This window comes from Dermacentor variabilis, chromosome 3 (genome assembly GCF_050947875.1).
Source record: "Dermacentor variabilis isolate Ectoservices chromosome 3, ASM5094787v1, whole genome shotgun sequence".
Classification (NCBI taxonomy): domain Eukaryota; kingdom Metazoa; phylum Arthropoda; class Arachnida; order Ixodida; family Ixodidae; genus Dermacentor; species Dermacentor variabilis.
Window position 1 is genome coordinate 201,725,341 of NC_134570.1, and position 21,530 is coordinate 201,746,870.

The 21,530-nt window shown below is 44.1% G+C and overlaps 1 long non-coding RNA gene across 1 annotated transcript; it reads left to right on the forward strand.

The window, feature by feature from the left end:
• The first annotated feature begins 13,956 nt into the window (after positions 1-13,956).
• On the forward strand, positions 13,957-17,363 carry LOC142574392 (uncharacterized). Its single transcript, XR_012826520.1, has 3 exons — positions 13,957-14,425; positions 16,224-16,433; positions 17,266-17,363. It is a non-coding gene; the product is annotated as an uncharacterized LOC142574392 (long non-coding RNA).
• The last annotated feature ends 4,167 nt before the right edge of the window (positions 17,364-21,530 follow it).

A 21,530-nucleotide genomic window follows, 5' to 3' on the forward strand; every position in this document is an offset into this window, starting at 1 on the left:
CCTTTTCAACCTGGCCATGGCACGGTTGCCTGCTGCCCTGCCAATCGACCATCACTTCCCCGTGCAGTCCTCAATATACGCGGACGGCATCGCCTTATGGGTGCGGGGACCACCGCAACACATCCGCAAGGCACGTGCGGCCCTACAGAGAGCCCTGGACACTGCGGCTGCCTACTTGTGCAGCATCGGCCTTACCATCTCAGCCAGGAAGACCGAGGCCTTGCTACTGCACCCCAGAGCATCAGCCCACCGCTCAGCTGGCCGGATGCGGTTGGAGAGCGTCCAGATCCCATGGAAAAAGGCAGTCACCTACCTGGGACTGCACATTGACCATCGGCTGAACTGGCTGCCGGCTCCAAGGCCCTGTGCGCCCAGGCGCTTCGGGTCAACAAGGTTATCTCGCAGCTCCTTGCCCGTGGACAGGGCTGTACCACCAGGTGGGCCCTGCAGCTATTTGAAGCTGCAGTCCCTTCACGGCTACTGTATGCCCTGCCTCTTGTGGCGCTGGCCCCACCCGGCCTGTGGAAACTGGAGCTGCAGCATCGGTCAGCAATACGGCTCTGTCTTGGCGTTCCCCGAACCTCACAAGTGGTCGCCACTTTGGCTGAGGCACGTGCCTTGCCCCTGTCAATACTTTTCCTACAATAGGGGCTACGACACATTGATCGCCTACACGGTGCCGCAGATGATCAAGCACTGCTGACCCGCCTACGCTCCCGGCCAACATCACACATGGGACGGCTGTGTGGCCTCTATAAGGAGGTCATAGGGGACACGCCTGCAAACGCTGTACAGCCTCACCCACCACATCGACCACCAATCGCTATCTCTACGGAGCTGCCAGGTGTCTCGAAGAACCGTTCCCCAACATGTGCCCTACAGCAGACGACAGCCTCTCTCCTCCAAGAGAGACTTGGGGACCACCTTCACATCTTCGTCGATCGATCCGTGATACAGGAGACTGGCTCATCCACAGCAGCCTGCGTTGCACCGGCCCTACAAAACAGCAAGCTGTGCCGTCTCCTGGGGCACGTAAGTTCTACCGCAGCAGAGTTAGCAGGACTCCACCTTGCTGTGGACCTACTTGCAGAGGAGCTACCAGCGACCCCGGCAGCCATATTCTGCGACTCCAAGGCGGCGATGTTCTGCCTGCAAAACCCTGACAGGGCTAGCCTTGGGGTAGCGCTAAACTCTTCAAGCCTGACGGCCCTTCAGAACGCAGGATGCTCAGTATCTCTGCATTGGCTACCGGCACACGTGGAGATCCCGGGCAATGAAGATGCGGACACTCTGGCAAAAAGCGCCCACCACTCAAGCGTCCCCCTCAGCCCTGCTGTAACGGCCGCAGACTTCTCGAGACACAGGCTGCGCCGGCACATCATCGCCTGCCACCCGGACAAACGGGTATCCCTGGGCCGGCCTCCACGGCCTCTTCCACTGCACGGCTTCCTACGAAGGGATGCCTCCTTGCTGCTCCGACTGCGAGTTGGGTGCTACTGGACGGCAGCCTGCCGGCACCGCCTTGGGAAAGCCACCTCGCCAGCCTGTGCCTCCTGTGGTGAACCAAAAGCTCTGGAGCACATCCTGCTGGCCTGCCCTGCTCACCTGCAGCACCGCGGTCGACTTCTGCAAGAGTTCCACCGCCTGGGGCACCCGTATTCACGACAGGAAAATATCCGCTTCCCCTGTCGTAATCAGCTACCAGCCTTCCTAAGTGTCGTCGAGTACCTCGACTCGTCGGGGCTGTCGGCGAGACTATAGGACATTTCTTCAAAGACGGATGGCCTCACGGCCATCCCACCACCTAGGGCTTCTTGATCGTCCACTACTTCGCTTCCATCTCTACGACCCTCTACATTTCTCCCTCCTACCATCTCTCTCTTTTAACCGCATCCCCACCACCCTGCTGGCGCTGAGCCGTGCTCCCACATGGGTTGCAGAAAATAGCGCCAGCCTTTTTCCTTCCCCACAAGAACCACTTCACCCTCTCTAAATTATCGCCCCGTTTCTCTAACTAGTATTCCATGTAAAATTTTTTAGCACATTATATTCTCAAATCTTGTTTCTTTTCTTGAATCGAACTCATTTTTTTTCGCCTTCTCAACATGGTTTCCGCAAGACATTCGGGTGTGACACTCAACTCGTACGTTTCGCTCACCGTCTTCATGCTATCCTCGATCGTTCCTCTTTAGCTGACTGTATATGTTTAGATTTTTCAAAAGCCTTCGATAAAATATGCCACAATCTCCTTTTATATAAGTTGCAGTAACTAAATTTGGATTCCAAACTACTTGCACGGCTTGAATGTTTTTTACTAAATCGTTCCCAGTTTGTCTCTGTGAACAACACTGACTCTCCTCCGAGTCCTGTTTCCTCACGGGTACCACAAAAATCGGTGCTTGGCCCTCTCCTCTTTCTAAGCTACATTAACGACTTACCTTCCTGCGTCTCTTCCCATATCAACTTGTTTGCAGATGACTGTGTAATATTTCGAGAAATGACTAGTCCTAACGATACTAGTATCCTACAGTCTGATCTTGCTGCTGTGTCCGATTGGTGTAAGACTTGGTGCATGAAATTAAACACTAAAGAATGCAAAGTCATGTGTGTAACAAGGTCTACTAATGCAAAGGTTTCGTATCATCATGGTAAAGTTCCTGTGGAAGTAGAATCGTCATATAAATATCTTGGCGTCACTATGTCATAAAAACTAACCTGAAATGATCACATTGGATCCATAGTCGCCAACGCCAACAAAACACTTGCTTATCTTCGCCGGAATTTCTCACGCGCTCCTCAGGCTCTTAAACTTTTACTTTATAAAACACTAATTCGTTCGAAGGTGGAATGCGCCACCTCTGTTTGGGACCCATTCCATGACAATCTAATCTACTCACTCAAAATGGTTCAAAATAACTCGGCACGTTTTATTATGTCTAATTATGCTCGGACCGCAAATGTGACTAATATGAAATCAAGCCTTGAACTGCCATTACTAGCATCTTGCCGTAAGATTCATCGCTTGTGTCTATTTGACCGCATATTTCCCCATCGATTACTGCCCGATGATTTCATCTTTCCTCTCCAGTATGTATCATCACGCATTGACCACCGACATAAAGTAGTCGTTCCTTCTTGAAGGACTTCTACGTTTCACTATTCATTCTCCCCCAGGACTTGTGAGGAGTGGAACCATCTTCCTACCAGTACTGCAGAAATTACAGACCATCAACGTTTCAAGAATGCGTTAACTAACAGTAACTAATGAGTTCTTTACCTCATGTTATTTTTTCGTTGTTTCTTCTTGTTTGCTTGTGCTTACCTGTGTCATCTAGTCATTTTACATTGTGTTATAGTTTGGTGGTTTTCATTGATTTCATTTGTTAATTAGAGTATTGTATTTGTATTCGTACGTTATATATCTCCGTGTATAAGTGTATCTTTTAACGGAAATGTTTCTTTTGCTGCCACTCCCCTCTGTAATGCTTGGGCCCTGAGGCTACAATAAATAAATAAATAACATGCGCAAGTTACTATTATAGTAGACTTTCAGTTTTATTCTGTTCTATAAGATGTTATGTTTACCTGCTAAGTATATTTGTTATACCTTAAAACATATCCACCCTATCCACAGTGGGACCCCAAATTATGTGTATATCTCTTTTCTATGGTGTTCTCTCAACCTAGCATTGGCGCAATGGCCTGTCTGCACCTGCAAAGAAAAGTGCCGAAGTGGCTAACGTTAGAGATGAGCGAGAGGATAAAGAAAGAAGCCGAAAGATAGCTTAGCCATTATCCCGTATATAGAAAGATTCGCATACACTTTGAAAATATGCGACATCGTACTATAGTGTAAGAGTTGCTTTGGGCACCAGATTAAGTATGTAGCATCTTCGCTAAATATACAAAAACAAAAAGTCAGTCAAGATAGGAGCGGCAGTAGAAAGTTAATCACAGAAAATGTTTTATTCATCATCAACATCATCAGCCTAGTTACGCCCACTGCAGGGCAAAGGCCTCTCCCATACTTCTCCAACTAGCCCGGTCATGTACTAATTGTGGCCATGTTGTCCCTGCAAACTTCTTAATCTCATTCGCCCACCTAACTTACTGCCGCCCTCTGCTACGCTTCCCTTCCCTTGAAATCCATTCTGTAACTCTTAATGACCATCGGATACATTCCCTCCTCATTACATGTCCTGCCCATGCCAATTTCTTTTTCTTGATTTCAACTAAAATGTCATTAACTCGCGTTTGCTCCCTCACCCAATCTGCTCTTTTCTTATCCCTTAACGTTACACCCATCATTCTTCTATCCATAGTTCGTTGCGTCGTCCTCAATTTAAGTAGAATCCCTTTCGTAAGCCTCCAAGTTTTCACCCCGTACGTGAGTACTGGTAAGACACAGCTGTTATAAACTTTTCTCTTGAGGGATAATGGTAACCTGCTGTTCATGATTTGAGAATGTCTGCCAAACGCACCCCAGCCCATTCTTATTCTTCTGATTATTTCGGTGTCATGATCCGGATCCGCAGTCACTACCTGCCCTAAGTAGATGTATTCCCCCACCACTTTCAGTGCCTCAGTACCTATCATAAACTGCTGTTCTCTTCCGAGACTGTTAAACATTACTTTAGTTTTCTGCAGTATAATTTTTAGGCCCACTTTTCTGCTTTGCTACTCCAGGTCAGTGAGCATGCACTGCAGTTGGTCCTCTGAGTTACTAAGCAAGGCAATATCATCCGCGAATCGCAAGTTACCAAGACATTCTCCATTAACTCTTATCCCCAGTTCCTCCCCATCCAGGTCTCTGAATACCTCCTGTAAACATGCTGTGAATAGCATTGGTGAGATCGTATCTCCCTGCCTGACTCCTTTCTTTATTGGAATTTTGTTGCTTTATTTATGGAGGACTACGGTGGCGGTGAAGCCGCTATAGATATCTTTCAGTATTTTACATACGGCTCATCTGCACACTGATTCCGCAATGCCTCCATTACTGCGGAGGTTTCGACTGAATCAAACGCTTTCTCGTAATCAGTGAAAGCTATATATAAAGGTTGGTTATATTCCGCACATTTTTCTATCACCTGATTGATAGTATGAATATGGTCTATTGTTGAGTATCCTTTACGGAATCCTGCCTTGTCCTTTGGTTGACGGAAGTCTAAGGTGTTCCTTATTCTATTTGCAATTACCGTAGTCAATATATTGTAGGCAACGAACAGCAAGCTGATCCGTCTATAATTTTTCAAGTCTTTGGCATCCCCTTTCTTATAGATTAGGATTATGTTAGCGTTTTTCCAAGATTTCGATACGCTCGAAGTCATCAGGCATCGTGTATACAGGGCTGCCAGTTTCTCTAGAACAATCTGCCCACCATCCTTCAACAAATCTGCTGTTACCTGATCCTCCCCAGCTGCCTTCCCCCTTTGCGTAGCTTCCAAGGCTTTCTTTACTTCTTCCGGCCTTGCCTGTGGGACTTCGAATTCCTCTAGACTATTCTCTCTTCTATTATCGTCGTGGGTGCCACTGGTACTGTATAAATCTCCATAGAACTCCTCAGCCACTTGAACTATCTCATCCATATTAGTAATGATATTGCCGGCTTTGTCTCTGAAGGCATGCATCTCATCCTTGCTAATTCCTAGTTTCTTCTTCACTGCTTTTAGGCTTCCTCCTTTCCTGAGAGCCTGTTCAATTCTATCTATATTATTCTTCCTATGTCAGCTGTCTTACGCTTGTAGATTAACTTCGAAAGTTCTGCCAGTTCTATTCTAGCTGTAGGGTCAGGGGCTTTCATAATTGGTGTTTCTTGATCAGATCTTTAGTCTCCTGCGATAGCTTACTGGTATCCTGTCTAACGGAGTTACCACCGACTTCTATTGCACGCTCCTTGATGATGCCCACAAGATTGTCGTTCATTGCTTCAACACTAAGGTCCTCTTCCTGAGTTAAAGCCGTATACCTGTTCTGTAGCTTGATCTGAAACTCCTTTATTTTTTCTCTTACCGCTAACTCGTGTTTCTCTTACCGCTAACTCGTGCTCCACTTATGTGGGAACACATGCGTTGCCCAGAATAGCTTTTTCTCTAATCTTACCTTAAGGAGACATAAGGAAAAGGTAGAAATCAAGACGAGATATTCACAATTGCCTGCCCATTTTGCGTTGTGTGGATGTATTTCATTGTACAAGAAACTATTGTGGTAGTTAATCTTCAACAGAAAGATAAAAAAAATAGAGATATGTGTCAGTCAACCTTCTGTGACCTTCAGCGTTTATAGCGATCACTTCTTTCTGTACATGTGCAAAACCATAGTGAGACTTTCCATAAGCCAGTCATACCCGCGAAGGTAAATAATGAAAACAAGCAAAATCCCAAGAACTTTAACCTACCACCGGCAACTGCGGCGCCTGATGTAACTAATTCATGTATTTACTCAGGGTATATTAGCATTTGGCACATAATCTCCCCTTACATGGTGACTTTTGTTGAGTCAGAGAAGCTTTCCTCAAGTCTTTCCATTTTGTTTGTGTATTTTGGCTTTCTATGCAGAATGTGCATTGTACTGTTACTGCTGCGTGTGTGTAGCTGGGTGCAGTTCAGCTATCACCCGTTCCAGTTAGTGATCTGTATGCGCTTTTATATATAAACAACACGTTTGAATAATGAATATATGCCAGCCGCAACAGTTTGTTTTTTATTTTTGGAGTAACAATAGTGCACAAAATATCTACATCAGCGCTCGCGCGTCGTCTGCCTGCAAGATCGCTTTGCAAACACCTGCACGACTATGCCATATCATATGAAAAACTGTTGTACCATTTAATTTTTTGGTAGCTCATTGCACAGCCAACTATGTAAGAATTAGGCGTGGAAAGTATCACTGAAAAAATCTGTGCTGGAAATATTGTCACGTAGAAGTGAAAGTAAAAAATAGTGCGGACTCAATCGCAACGATAGCGGTGAGCAATGTCGGCAATCGTCGAAAATCTCATATGCGGGTCAAGCGCGTTGGTTTGCATACATCAGTCGTCGAAAGTTACAGCGTATTCGCTGGTGCCCGCGCGCGTTCCAGAAACTACTACACAATTCATGTCGCGTATACAATCAGATTAGCAAGGTTTGTCGACAACAGGCAGAACCATCGATAACATTCGCGAAGCTTCCGATACGTTCAGGCGCATCCTGCACCGAGCGAGAACGTTTAACATTCTTTATGCGGTGAAATACGGTCACCGGACACAGATAAAGCATCAGTGTCAATATAATTATGCTTGTTGGTGCATGAAAGAAACGTGAAAAAGTGGGTTCTGAGAAAATCAGCAAATAAGAGTTGAAACGCCTGTAGCACTCACAAAAGAAAAAATCTAGAATAGCTAAAATTTATGTAATTCGTGGCATGTCTCCCCCTCCCCCGATTCTCGATTCTGTCAAATCTAGCCAATGGAGCACCTCTATTATTCTACGTTGTTTTTATGCATCAACACCGCATCTGGAGGCCTTCACATTGAGTGCATTGCTATAAAACATGTTCAGAGTGTAAGGGCCATGTTCTATTGTAACTGCTTTCCACATGTTAAGTTTCTCTTTCTTTACCTTAATGAAATGACATACCGTCAAATAATACAAGCTTGAGAATTGGCGGGTTTTAATAGGGATCTTTCGTGGCCCTTTGCCAAGTAATACTATTGAAGGGCTTATGCGAATGTATGGGAGCAGCTCATTTGCATAATATAGGAAATATATAAACAGGTTATTTTAAATTGATACACTTGGTCACCACAAAAGAAATCGCAGTTAATTGTATTCCGTCTGCTATGACGTTTTGACCGAGAAAGATATATTCAATTTGTTCTGCGAGGCACGCAATAATTACTGCGGCATAATATTTTATTGCACAACAGTGGATACAGTAGCCAGCCATTCTTAAAGCTCAGAAGAAATTTATAGCACAATACATATGATCAGGCTCATAGCATAATATTATTGCCCTTTTTTTAATTGCACAAAAGCTACTGCACTGGAATAGTATACTAATACAAAGCTTAAAAGCCACGATTTTATACTACGATAATAAACAATCATCCGAATGTTTATTGTACTGCCCAGAAACAGCTAGAGAGCCTTTGTACGGTCACGTAACGAGCGCACTTAACGAGCGCTATGTGAGACAATATTCACAGAAAACATTAATTTGGTAGACAAAAAAATGCAAGATAGAGAAACAAATAGGGTTAAAAAAGAAACGAGGAAAAGTAAAAGGGAGTTAGTCCCAAGTGATTATCTACAGATACACAAAACACGGGAGAGAGAGAGAGAGACAAAAAGGAAGGAAAGACAGGGAGGTTAGACCCCGCTAGGTTAGGTTAGGTTAGGTTAGTACAGGTTAGCCAGCAGAGGCTGGCTACCCTGTGCTGGGGAAATGGGGAAAGGGAATAAATGGAGAAGGAACTGACAACAAAAGAAAAATGCACGCAGTAACGCGATGTTACGCGCAACAATAGTCAAAGGCGCTCGCGCAATTCACATGTCCTTAAGAGCTTGAGCAAAGCCCTTAAGGCCTTGAATTCCGAAACCCGTCTGGACCAGTGTCTTAGAACTTTCTCTTCTGTGAAGGGGCGATTGCCCAGTTTTTCGAGCGCGGTCACGAGCACTTTTCTTTGCACATTGTAACGTGGACAGTCACAGAGAAGGTGCGCGATCGTCTCTTCGCAGCCGCAGGTGTCGCAAGCAGGGCTGTCGGCCATTCCAATGCGGAAGGAACAGGAGTTCGTGAATTCCACGCCGAGCCATAGGCGGCACAGAAGTGTTGCTTCCGCTCGTGGCGACCCTGGTGGAAGACGGAGCTGCAAACTTGGATCGAATCTGTGAAGACGTGTGTTCGTGAATTCACTGGTGTCCACAGAGTTAGCGTAAGCTCGCGTGCGAGGGAGCGAAGACTTCTGGTTGCATCTGTTCTTGACAGCGGTATGGGTATAACGTGGGCACCATCATGGCCGACCGGGCAGCGTCATAAGCACTGTCACTTCCCGCAACTCCGCAGTGACCCGGTATCCACTGGTAGATGATGTTGTGTCCCTTGTCGATAGCGTAATGGTGGAGTAGTCGGATGTTTGCGACTAATTGCACATTTGGTCCGTATTTGAAAGGGGACAGCAGACACTGGAGAGCTGCCTTTGAATCACAAAAGATGGATCATGAATGTGGTGATTTGGGACCTATAAACTTCAGAGCAGCACGGATAGCAGCGAGTTCTGCAGCCGTCGATGATGTCGCGTGAGACGTCTTGAATTTGATAGTGACAGATTGAGCAGGAAGTACCACTGCTCCAGCTGAACTGTTAGAGGAGACAGAACCGTCCGTGTAAACAAAGCACGGGAAATGATCTCTGAAGTATGTTTTGGAGTCGAGTCTTATAGAGCACAATCTTGCGACAAGACCAAGCAACGAATGTGGAATGCTACCTGGTATACTGTTGCGGCACGAACAGAAGATGCATATGATCAAGGGAATGTATAATGTAATGGACCACCTTATACAGGAACAAAAGGTATGATTAATTAAGTCTTGAATCTAGAGGTGCTAGTTCAAGTATATTTTAGAAGGCTCAACTTTGGTCGCCAGAATGCCAAAAGTGGTGTTTAAAGATAGATATAAATTTATTCTGGATGTGTTCAATGAGGTCAGAATTAGATTTGCTCATTGCACCCACTCCTACAGAGGTATACTCTAGTAGTTGGAGGCACACGGCAGAATTTCAGAAACACAACAGGCGTGTGGAAATCATGCAACATACGGCATGCAGTTCCAAGAGCATGGAGGGCATGTTGTGTAATTATCTGTGTGAAGAGAAGCTTAGCATTATGTCGAAGTCCACACCATTTTATTTTCTTTCATTTCATCGACCCTAAGGTGTGGAGCATCACGTAGGGTGCGTGACAATTTCACATGGTGCGTTTTCTGCATATAACTAAATGCCATAGTATAGGAAGCATTTAAGCGTACCTATTGTTTCTGCACCAGTTTGACAGTGAAAAAATGTCTTTTTGGAAGTCGATGCAGTGGTGACACTGTTGACAGTATCAAATAGTTTTAAGTCGTCGGCGCACAAAATCATGCTGTTCACTTATTAAAATGCTCTTAGCACTAACAGAAAGCAAAGAATCCAATATAGATTCAAACACTTTCGACGCCCTGCAGAGCATAGATATAGGTCGGCAGTTAGTAACTGCACATCTAGCACCTGATTTGTGCATGGCCAACGTCTATGCTACCTTCTGAGTGCTAGGAAACGTACTATACTTTGGGGAACTATTGAAGATGCTTGTGAGAACAGGGAACAAGTATGCTTCCATACGCCTTAACCCTTTCAGACGCCACTTTATCCCTTTGATTGAAATGTTGCTTTCACCACATCTCTTGCATCCTCAGAACCATAGGGAGTGTACAGCTGCAGAAAAGATTAAGAATTTTCAATTGTTTAGCGAGTTTTGTCAAGTTTAAAAAATTTAGAATCCATGCGAAAACTCACTACAGGAACACAAAATATGAGAGCATGTAGTACAGGTTTTCCCGCTCAGTTTAATCCAAACACCATTGAAAATAATCCAGGTGCCAGCCAATTTAATCTGAGCGCCAGCATTTTTAATCCCAGTGCCAATAATTTATACCAGGCGCCACCACATTTAATCCCAGCGCCATCCGAATTAATCTGTGTGCCAACTCATTTAATCCTTGCGCCAGCCATTTTAATCCAAGTGCCACAGATTTTAATCCCAATGTCACTCAATTTAATCGTGTTAGAAATTGATTGTGAAACGAATAATTCTTGCAGAAGAGCTCGTAACAGGCGGCATGAATGCCCTATATTCATTGTTGTGATCACTATATTGGCGTCAGCACTATAGGAGCACAGTTTCCACGCTACCGGTGTTATCATGGTTTGTTCAGAAACACTTCCGTGTGTTGTACTGCTCGCTCATTTCCTCCTTTTCAAGTCGCATTTCCGAGTGACAAGAGACTCACATAAGTGAGGCAGAATCGTGACGGATATTACGCGACTTGGGTTGCGATGATGACATGCGATTTCCTTCACTATCGTCTTGCATATCGATCGACATTGTTCGCAAGGGTAAAAACTTGCTCACCATTACTCATGCACTTGGCATAATCACTAAGTGATTCAACATAGCTAGCTAATCTTGTATTTTGCATGCACTGTTATGCTTCCGTCATGCATACCAAATGAAATGGTTCCGAGAATGTAACAGCTTATCCTTGAGTGACATAATTAGCTCACTTGTGTCTCGCTCGACGCCACCGCTGTCGCACCTCCCCTAACCTGCCTACTAACATATCAAAGGAAATCGTTTTCCAAGCTCAAAAACATGCTCCCTATCAATGACTCAAGTGACGTGATCACTAGTGACTCACGTGACGTCACCATGGCCCTCACCCAACCATGCACTCTCCTAACCTGCCGACATGCATATCAAACGAAATGGCTTTTAGAGAGAAACAACCTGCTCATTATCACAAAATAGAATGAGGGGATCACTAGTGACTCACGCGACGTCACTACATTCGCACGTGAGCGTCAACTCCCCTTACCGGCCGGCCGGTATATCAAAAGAAATGGTTTTCAAAGGGCAGGTAACTGCTTACCATCGCTCATTAACATGACGTGATCACTAGTGACTTACAATTCGCTGTTCCGAGGAACTCGCTCAAGATATCGTGTTAGAGAAGAGACGCATTGACACGCGCAAACCGTGTTATGATGGTGACTCACATGATGTCACCATGAAGACTATTTAGCACGCGCTCTTCATTAAGTACTGCAATAATATAAAGATATTTTTAAAAGGCGAAATATGCGAATTGAGCCACACCTTTTTCTTACAAATGAATTGGTCATTATGGAACGGTCCCATACAAAAATGCTTCCTTACTTTCTTTAGAACTTTTATCAACATCCTATCAACTTTAGTAACATCCTATTGACTTTTACTTTTTAGTAACGTTTGTCAAAAGAAAGTTGGTTACTTCTTTTCTAACTTCAGTATGTAAAAAGAAAGTTACTAGAAAGTTAAGACACACTATCTTAACTTTTTAGAAACACGATTCAATAGGAAGTCAATAAAAATAATTATGTTCTTAAAGTACATAACCCAAGTTACAAAACATGCATGAATATTATTCAATAAGGTTATAATTATTCAGTGAACATGGCTGGTGCAAGACAGTCTTGTTTCATGGACAGGTGTAAATTTCCACAATTTTCAATCAACTTTCTAGTAACACTGGTTACTAGAAAGTTGTTAAAAATGATTTAGTGATAAATGAACATATAACAGCATCTGAACTATAAATGAATATGCAAAGACTGGCTGCTTTAAAAAAAAAATGTTTTTTTGTACAGTAACTGTTTTCCTAATTTTTAATCAACTTCCTAGTAACAGATGATAGTAGAATGTTCATAGAAAAAAATTGCTTCTAATACCGGACGCTAAGAGGAAATATGGTCTCACCAATTCAAGATGAGGGCACGTATTCTCGAAAACACGACAACTAGTGCCATGGGAAGCGTGTATATGAGCGGTGATCATGAATTTGTGCTCAGTAGGTGTCAAAGAAGCCCCTAGGCCATGCACCATAGCACTAGATGGAGCTGCACGGACGGCGCGCTGATCGGCTCGTGTTCGCCAACTAAAGCGGGAGACACACGGTCGGATTCGGTGTCCGATCCGGCGTCCGACGCGCCGAAACTGCAGCCCGAATCGAGGTGTTTTGCCGTGCCGAAGCGCCGGATTGGACGTCCGGCGTGCGACAAACCGGGCAGATTTTCATCGTCCGACGTGTCCGACAACTGCACCGTCGTCTGGCCGCAGCCAATGGCAGCGCGGCTGGCATGTGACGTTCTCTGACGTTCCCTCCACGGAGGCGGTGCTGGCTGGCCGGTTTCTTGCAGTTATTCTTTTTTCTTGCCTGCTGCAGTTTGTTTCTGACATGAAATAGTTACCAGTTCAGTAAAATTATCTCGAACGTGTGCCTGTTATGCAAACCAGCGCCTTGTACACTAGCACTAAGCTACTGGTGAGATCGGGAGCCGCGACGCGAGGGCATTTCGCGAGCAGACATCACACACCGACCATCTGAGCGAGGCCGCTCGCTTCGCTTGCATGTTTGCCCTTCGCAACGACTGCGTCAAGTAAACCAATTGTATTTAATTACGGCCGACCTAAGTGTACAGTGTTAATTGTTTTGGCAAAAATAAGCACTCTTCGACGAGCTCGGGCTGGATCGCAAGCGCCGTCGGCTGCAACGTCCGCCTAGCTATGCCTACCGGCCCTATCGCTGGCTTTAGCGGAGCCGTCAGTGGACAACGCGCCGTCGTGAAGCGTTCTGTCACTCACAGGGGCATAATTTTATCGACAGCGTTCGCGTAAAGCGAAGCAGTGTTGTGCAGAGTTGTTTATATTGCGTTTCTCGACGTGGATATGAACTCAAGCTGGGGAGCTGGATGTGGGCGGAGCTTACGCGCCGCTCATGCCGTAGCATGCAGCGCCGCACGTCGGATCGGACACCGCATCGTTCCGCGTGTGTCTGTATAGCTCGCTCATGGTTCGGTTGAAGTCCCCGTATATTCTTTATAAATAAGGAAGCCTACCTAGGCACTGTAAACCCAACGATTGGGGCCTAATGCCTCTCCGCCTCCCACTACGGCTTCCTTTGAGTGACAAAGTCCGATCTCGAAGGCCGTGCTTTTGCTACCTGCATGCACCTGAAGCAATTACGAATCTTGAAGGCAACATCCGCTTAGTTTTTATTATATATATACATTTCCTTAAACTTCGTATCACAAAGTACAAAGTACACACTTTTGGACCAAACAAACATATTAAAGGACTCTATCAAATGTTATTAGGAAAAAAACACGCAATTTTTTCATTTAAGATACATTTTTCTAAAAAACCGCAGAGTGGCGCTACTGCAGTATCTGTTTGGTCGACACACCACGTTGGTTGTAGTGAATGCTCCTTGCAGTAAGGTGGTATTTGAGTTATATTTTAGAAGTGCCTAGACAAAACGTGCTCCTTGTCGTGTGCAGTAACCATCCCAAACCCTCCGGACTCGTGTAACGCCATTAGTTCGCCGTGTGTTTCGAGCGATCCACCAGTGTCGTCAGTGAGTGCCCTAGAACAGCGCCCGTCCGAGCTGCCTTTGTTCTGCCGAGCTACCTGCCCGCGCTCTCGTGAAAAGTCTGCTACTGGGGCTTCGAATTGTAGTGTTTGGAAGACTGTTGAAGGTTGTGCTTTTGTGGAGCTGGAGTTCATCGGAAGTTCTACAGTGCCTGCGCCAGAGAAACGTCGGTGCCTCTGTACCTGTTAGACGAAGGAGCGTTTGCCAAGTCTTGAAAGGTAAGCAAGTTTGGCGCTTGCGCGCATTCTTGAAGCTTATGATTTACGTAATGAGCGTTGTGTAACCAGCTAGAGCAAAGCGCTTTCCTATCGTATGTTAGCCATGTTGCTGTGCACATTTAGCAAGCAATTTCACGAAAGCTTCCTCTGATGTTACAGCGTACTTGCATTCTGCTACCCGCCTTGATTGCTATGCCTGAATGGGCACACAATTATGAAAACACATTGAAAGTTGGTGTTCTTTCGGTAGTTTCCTGGCAAGAAGTTATTCGCTATATAGGCATTCCCGCAAGTACAGTACATGTGTAATGTATGCGTCGATGTATCATGGGCTTCGCGCGTTGACACACGATTGCTATGTTTGACGCTTAAGCAGATAGAAGCTTGTATGAAGATTTTTGTATGTATATAGTTCGGTTTCGAGGTCCGCGTCGCGAGAACCTGTGTGTATTGTTTATGTTCTTCAGTGTCTTCGCGTATTTGTCTTCTATGTTACAGAGCGGATATAGGCCGATATTACAATAACGAGGTGCATTTTTAATCTAGACATTTCAATCAGACGCCCGCCTTTAAGAAAGACAGACCAACCAAATCTTAATAACGAGATGTCAGCTCTTGCAATCGTAGGTTACGGCAGTGCGTAATAATTTAAAGACTGCGATTTTGTAGCGATACTTACCCCTCGATTCTATATCACTCTTCTCGCCCACCGCTAACGGCCGGCAGCTGCAGTACGTAGCACGGGCCGGGGCGTCGGTCAGCCCACTAACGAATAGCGAAAAGGAATACCATCGCTACAAAATCGCGGTCTTTAAATTATTACGCAAATTTTGTGCACAATGAGATGTTATAAACACACCTTGCATGTACATGAAAAAAAGGTTTACAACAGAGATGACATATATGCATGGGCACATATATGTGTCAATAAAATACTCGAGCGTCTTTCTGCCTACAGAAAAAGAAGTTATGTCTCCTCGAGGGCATGGCGGCTTGTACTAATGAACCTCTAAGGGAAGGTTTTCTCTAATACCTATTTTTGATATCTAAATGCTTATGTGGCATGTACAAACTGCTTGCATCAATTTCTCATTGGGATGAGCTGTCTAAAATTTAATTTTCAGTAATAATTGCAATAATTAACTCATTTCACCTGTCTTCTAATGACTAAAGTTCTATGCTTCTACCTTGACAAACCTTTTGTGAAATTAGTTTGATGAGGCCCAATATACAGGGCTTTCTAAATTGAAGGTATCAGTACCTATTAAAGACTATGCTAACTATGAAAATGCTGCTTGTGTATGCGGTTTATTCACTCTGTCAGACAAAATCTTTACACCCAAGTGCAGTCAGTAAATTGAAAACTGCATGTCTGCAAGGGGAAGTCAGAATTGTATTTGAAGGCAATTGCATCTTGTTTGATAGTTCTCGAGCACTTGTGCATCACTAATCGAGCACAGCTTGGCCCAATACTCGATGAGGCCTGAAGCTTTCAATGTCTGCTAATCACTAAAACAGCACCAGATCTCACTCTGTGTCAAGGGGTGGCACACATTTGCTTAGTTCTAGGCAGATGCATGTCTTTCTTTCGCATTGAAGTTCCCAGTACTTTGTAGTCTTACGTAAAAGTACACAGCTCAGTACAATGCATGTATGGTATACGTAAGGCTGCTTTGTTCTTTAAACTGAATCAACGAGAAGCAGCGACTTCCGTTTTTGCAAACCTTACCCTACTTCCTAACCATTCATTGATCAAACGTGTATAAAATGAATCTGTGGTTGTTGTATTCTTTCACAGGTAAACATCGGTGACGGTGTATACGTTGAAAAGGGCATGCTGAAGAGGCTGTGCCTGGATGCTAACAACTCAGGCTTTCACTTCGCGGAGGACCTCCTTAAGGCTCCTTTTTCAATAGAAGAAGTTGAAGGGAGGTCCTTTTTTGGGCGGCTGTCAAATGCCTTCCACAGAAGGATCCGTTGGATTCCAAGAAGGTCAACACCATAGTAGGTATGTGTGTCACAAAGAAGCATCTTAATATTCTTTGTGCAGTTTTCAACAAAACTCCTTTCATGGCAATTTCAGTGCTATCTTAGGGTATACTCCTTTCTTTCCTGCTAAAATAGCTATTAACTTGATTATAATAGCATATTATAATGCAAGCTTTGTCACCATAACTAGAAAATTGACATTACTGTTGGCACATGTATTTTTGTGATAGAGGCCCTGGTCATATGAATGCACTGATAGTATAATATCCTGTCTTGTGGAAAGCTAACATGTTTAGTAACAAGCTCACTTTGACAATGTCTGCCTGCACAGCAAAGGCATTTTCTAATCTTGCTGTAGAACGTCCGTAATGCCTGTTCAACTGCTTACATGTTGCTTGTATCATTTCGTGGCTCTTAAGTGCAACACAAAAGTCAACTCTTCTATGTACCTGTGCCCAAGCAAAGCTGCAGCACAGTTATGACTGGCACCTTGCCTTTCCTAAGATAATTCACACATGAAACTTCCATGTACTGGTCACAATACGAATATCGAAGTTCATTAAACTGAAGTTGATTTACAGCTTTTATTTGTAGATGACAATTGGTATGATAGAGTTCGTGTCGTGCATCTGTTGGTGTTACGCACATCCATCACGCTCCCAGCTTTAATGCACTAATTCAGTCATTTCATGCATTTTTAGGACTTTGCACAAAACAGGTGGAGATGTTTAGAGCTCACAGGGTTGAAAGCTTGTCTCTTGTGCACTTCCTTTTTAAGAAACAGATGCATGGTGTGTTGCAATGTCACTGTAGCAAAACTACTATATTGCCTTTTTTCTTCTCTTTTCTAGACTACACAACGCAACATTTCAGCCTACTTCCAGGGCAGCTGGAGAACTCGTCCTCCTTACTAGCCTGGGGATATTAAATGGATGTGTTCAAGCACAAATGGAAACCTGTCTTCTTCTGTTGCATGCCACACCTAGCCACTTGGCAATCACTATTCGCCACAGACAGATAGTTGACAGGATGTTACTAGCAAGTCGTTAGGATATATAAAGGTGGTTAATAAATAGTCGCTGCACAGTTTTTAGGAAGCAAATAAAAATTTTATTCAGAGATAATCAAAGCTTCTTTTTGCAATATATAATTGCAAAAGTAGTTACCTCTGAATAAAATTTTTATGTACTTCCTAAAAACTGTGAAGCGACTATTTATTAACCATCTTTATACATCCTAAGGACTTCCTAGTAACATCCTGTCAACTATCTGTGGCGAATAGTCGACAGGATGTTACTAGCAAGTTGTTAGGATGTATAAAGGTGGTCAATAAATAGTCGCTTCACAGTTGACACTTTCTAACGACATAAGATAATAAGCAGTCGGTAAGAATTCTATCGACATTTTATATCTATACTTTCAATTCAATATCGGTGGCCAATAGTCGGTAGGAGGTTACTAGGAAGTTGTTACGGTGTCTAAAGACGGTTTATAGAATGTCGATAGGTTCTAGTAACATTTGTCTAAAGACGGTTTATAAAATGTTACTAAAAATTTTTGTAAGGGGTGGTTCTTATATTGCCAGCAACCTTGTCATGCTATCGACCTCGAAAGAAAATATCCTTGTATAGGCTTACACTTTGATGGTTGCCTCGCGTTAATGAAATATAAGTGGAAAATTGACGAATAGCTGAATCTCGGATGCGTGGGATTGAGTGCGCATTCTTTTCTCCCAAAGCTCGAGGATCGACTGCAAGAAGTACAACCGAAAAAACAGCGTCGTGATGTATTTTATGAGACATCTCACTCGACACGATATGTACAAAGATACGGTGAGATCTTTTGAACGAAAATATGTAATTTATTAGATGTGGTATTTAATTTCACAAGATACCAGGGCACTTCCTGAATGGGATTATAGAAACAAACTGAGAACAACTAGATGTCCTCCTCTCTAAGCGCAGCCTGAACAAAAGAAAAGTTGTGCCTATCAAATGCAGCGCAATCCACGCGTTGAACAAGTGCCATAGCGTGCATGCAAAGTACAAGAGTACATGCAAAATACAAGATTAGTGAGCTATATTGAATCACTTAGTGAATATGCCAAGTGCCTGAGTAATGGTGAGCAAGTTTTTACCCTTGCGAACAATGTCGATTGATATGCAAGACGATAGTGAAGGAAATCGCATGTCATCATCGCAACCCAAGTCGCGTAATATCCGTCACGATTCTGCCTCACTTATGTGAGTCTCTTGTCACTCGGAAATGCGACTTGAAAAGGAGGAAATGAGCGAGCGGTATAACACACGGAAGTGTTTCTGAAGAAACCATGATAGTGATCACATCAATGAATATAGGGCATTCATGACGCCTGTTACGAGCTCTTCTGCAAGAATTATTAATTTCTCAATCAATTTCCAACACGATTAAATTGACTGGCATTGGGATTAAAATGTGTGGTACTTGGATTAAAATGGCTGGCGCAAGGATTAAATGAGTTGGCACGCAGATTAATTCGGATGGCGCTGGGATTAAGTGTGGTGGCGCCTGGATTAAATTATTGGCACTGGTTGCACTTGAAAATGCTGGCGCTCAGATTAAATTGGCTGGCACCTGGATTATTTTCAATGGCGTTTGGATTAAACTGAGCGGGAAAACCTGTAGTTCGTGTTTTGAAAAGCTGGAAAAACACTTATCGAGCCACTTGAAAATTATGCCTGGTGCATGACATTGCAAGAAACAATGAAAGAAGTGAACCCGCTACATACCACATATTGACAGAAAGTAAAAACACCCAGCCGTCTACCTTCCCACTCATTTTGCTAAAACATTGTGCACGTTATTCAAAATTGCAGCACAGTTCTAATAATAAGTATTTCAACATGTATGAAACACATTTTAAATACCATTACTTTCATTAGTCCTTTTGCAATTGAAGCGCTCTCATGCTGTGCATATTTGTGTAGACAGCGTCTCAAAGGGTTAAGCTCTGAGGAAGAAATACCATCAACACCACAAGAAAGAGAAGGTTTAAGGCATTTCATACACCTGAAAACAAGGTTTTCATTGACTGATAGCGTACACACTGTGCCAGACTGAGAAGGAAGGTTACTTGAAGCATATATCACACCACATAGCAAGCAAATGTTCAGCAAAAGCATCAGTAGTGTTCGAGACAACACCACTATTACCATGAAGACGACGTACATCTTTGGCACCCTTTGTAGTATAGTGAGAGCGCACAAAGCTCCAAAAATATTTTGAATTATGTGTCACGCTGGCTTCAACACAATCAGTGTGGTCGTAGTGATGGTTCCAATAATAATAATAATAATAATAATAATAACAATAATAATAATATTCTTAGGGGTAACTTGGCACTCCGGACTAAAAAAAACAGACACAAAACAACCTGAACCTTGAAACGAGCTGTATATTAGAACGTCTGATAACCAGCCATATAGAGCAGGAATTTGCAGTATGCAGAAGACACCTCGTTCCCCTCCACGTGCACACACATATATTTGCTCAATAACACAGCATGGCACACATGCACACATTCTACGGGTGCACAACACACAGGAGGGCCAATTCAGTCTGGTTCCAAGGAAGGAGAATCCGAATGGCCAAGGGGGGGGGGGTGGCGAGAAAGCTCAGTATGCCAGGTAGAATCATGGAGTTGTGGTGTCGGGCCATAGAGGCGCGATGAGGGCTCAGGCTGTGCTGACCACTTGTTCAGACGAAATGAAGAAAGACTAGTGCTGTTCAGAGAGCCGTCAAGCACCTTGCAGTAAAATCTAGTGCAATGTTGCGCTGTTATTGCCGGGTGTGTCACTTGAGGGGTTCGAGGCAATCTTCATAGGCTGGCATGAGCTAGTGACAAACGAAAAGACGGGAGGAGAGGGTGCGTCTATTCCGGCGCTGAACAAGCTTAAGTTTGTTAGCGTCGCGAGTTTCGTACGGGGACTATACTGATGAGCAGTACTCAAGTCGTGACAGAATGATAGAAGCGTAGAGTGCTCGGAAAGCCTTACGTCATCAGGGAAGGGAGACACGGGACATAAACCCAAGAATGGGCCGATGCTTAGATACAGTGCTGGTGACATATTCGGAAAAGTTGAGAGAAGAGCTAAATGTTACACCCAGAGTGGGAAAGGCCGAAACCGTGATAATAGAGGTGCCTCCAAGGAAGTAGGTTCGACGTGCAGCAGTTTTGTTGTGGGTGATCCGCATAGCAGCAGGTTTTGCAGTGCTTCTACAAAGTTTGTTGTTGTAGGCCCAGTCGTTCACCTTTACAGAATGTATTTATTGGAAGCACATATGCTGTGCATCGGCATATTGTTGTTGTGGAAGTGTTAACTTGTTAGTCAAACACATTATGCGCAGATGCATTAGTAACTTCGTTTTGAGTAGATCTTTTTCCTGGCTACAATTTATAGCATCGCAGCAAGAAACATTTTAGTAGAAGCTGACGGGATTCCAGCAGTTTAAGCATACCGACTACACAAAACACCGACGACACCTTTTCACCTTCCCCACAATGCACTCATACCATCTGCACTTTCCATAAACAAAAAGTGAGATAAACATCAATTACAGTTTCATTGACTCAGTGCTTGCTGCTTCTGAAGCAGGCATCGAAGCAATCCTGGTATACGCTGCTACATGCATAGGTCTTGCATGATGCAAATCCTGCTGTGCACTGCACATGGGGTACACGTTGCAAACAGATAATTTATTTTTGCGGTGCTCAAGTTTAAGGACACACTGACTCAAACATGACTGCGTTGTCACGTATGCTTCAGTGCGTCAGTGTTCTTGATTGCTACGCGAGCGATTTATCCCCAACAAGCCCAAAAGACAGATGCACTTGAAAGAAGTGAGTTAAGGAGTACAATGAACTTGTACTTAAATGGATTCACATGCCGAATAGAAGGGCGCAGTGTCAACTGAAACGGGCGGCATGGCTGATTATGTAAGTACTTCCCGTAGTTCGGCTACCAGCGTCTTTCACTTTCGGAAGTTATGTTTGCCACTGGAAACAGCGCAGAGCTTGCCCGTTAAACTTGAGTCACCCAACACCACACGAAACACGCCGCGGTTGACCACCCCAAGT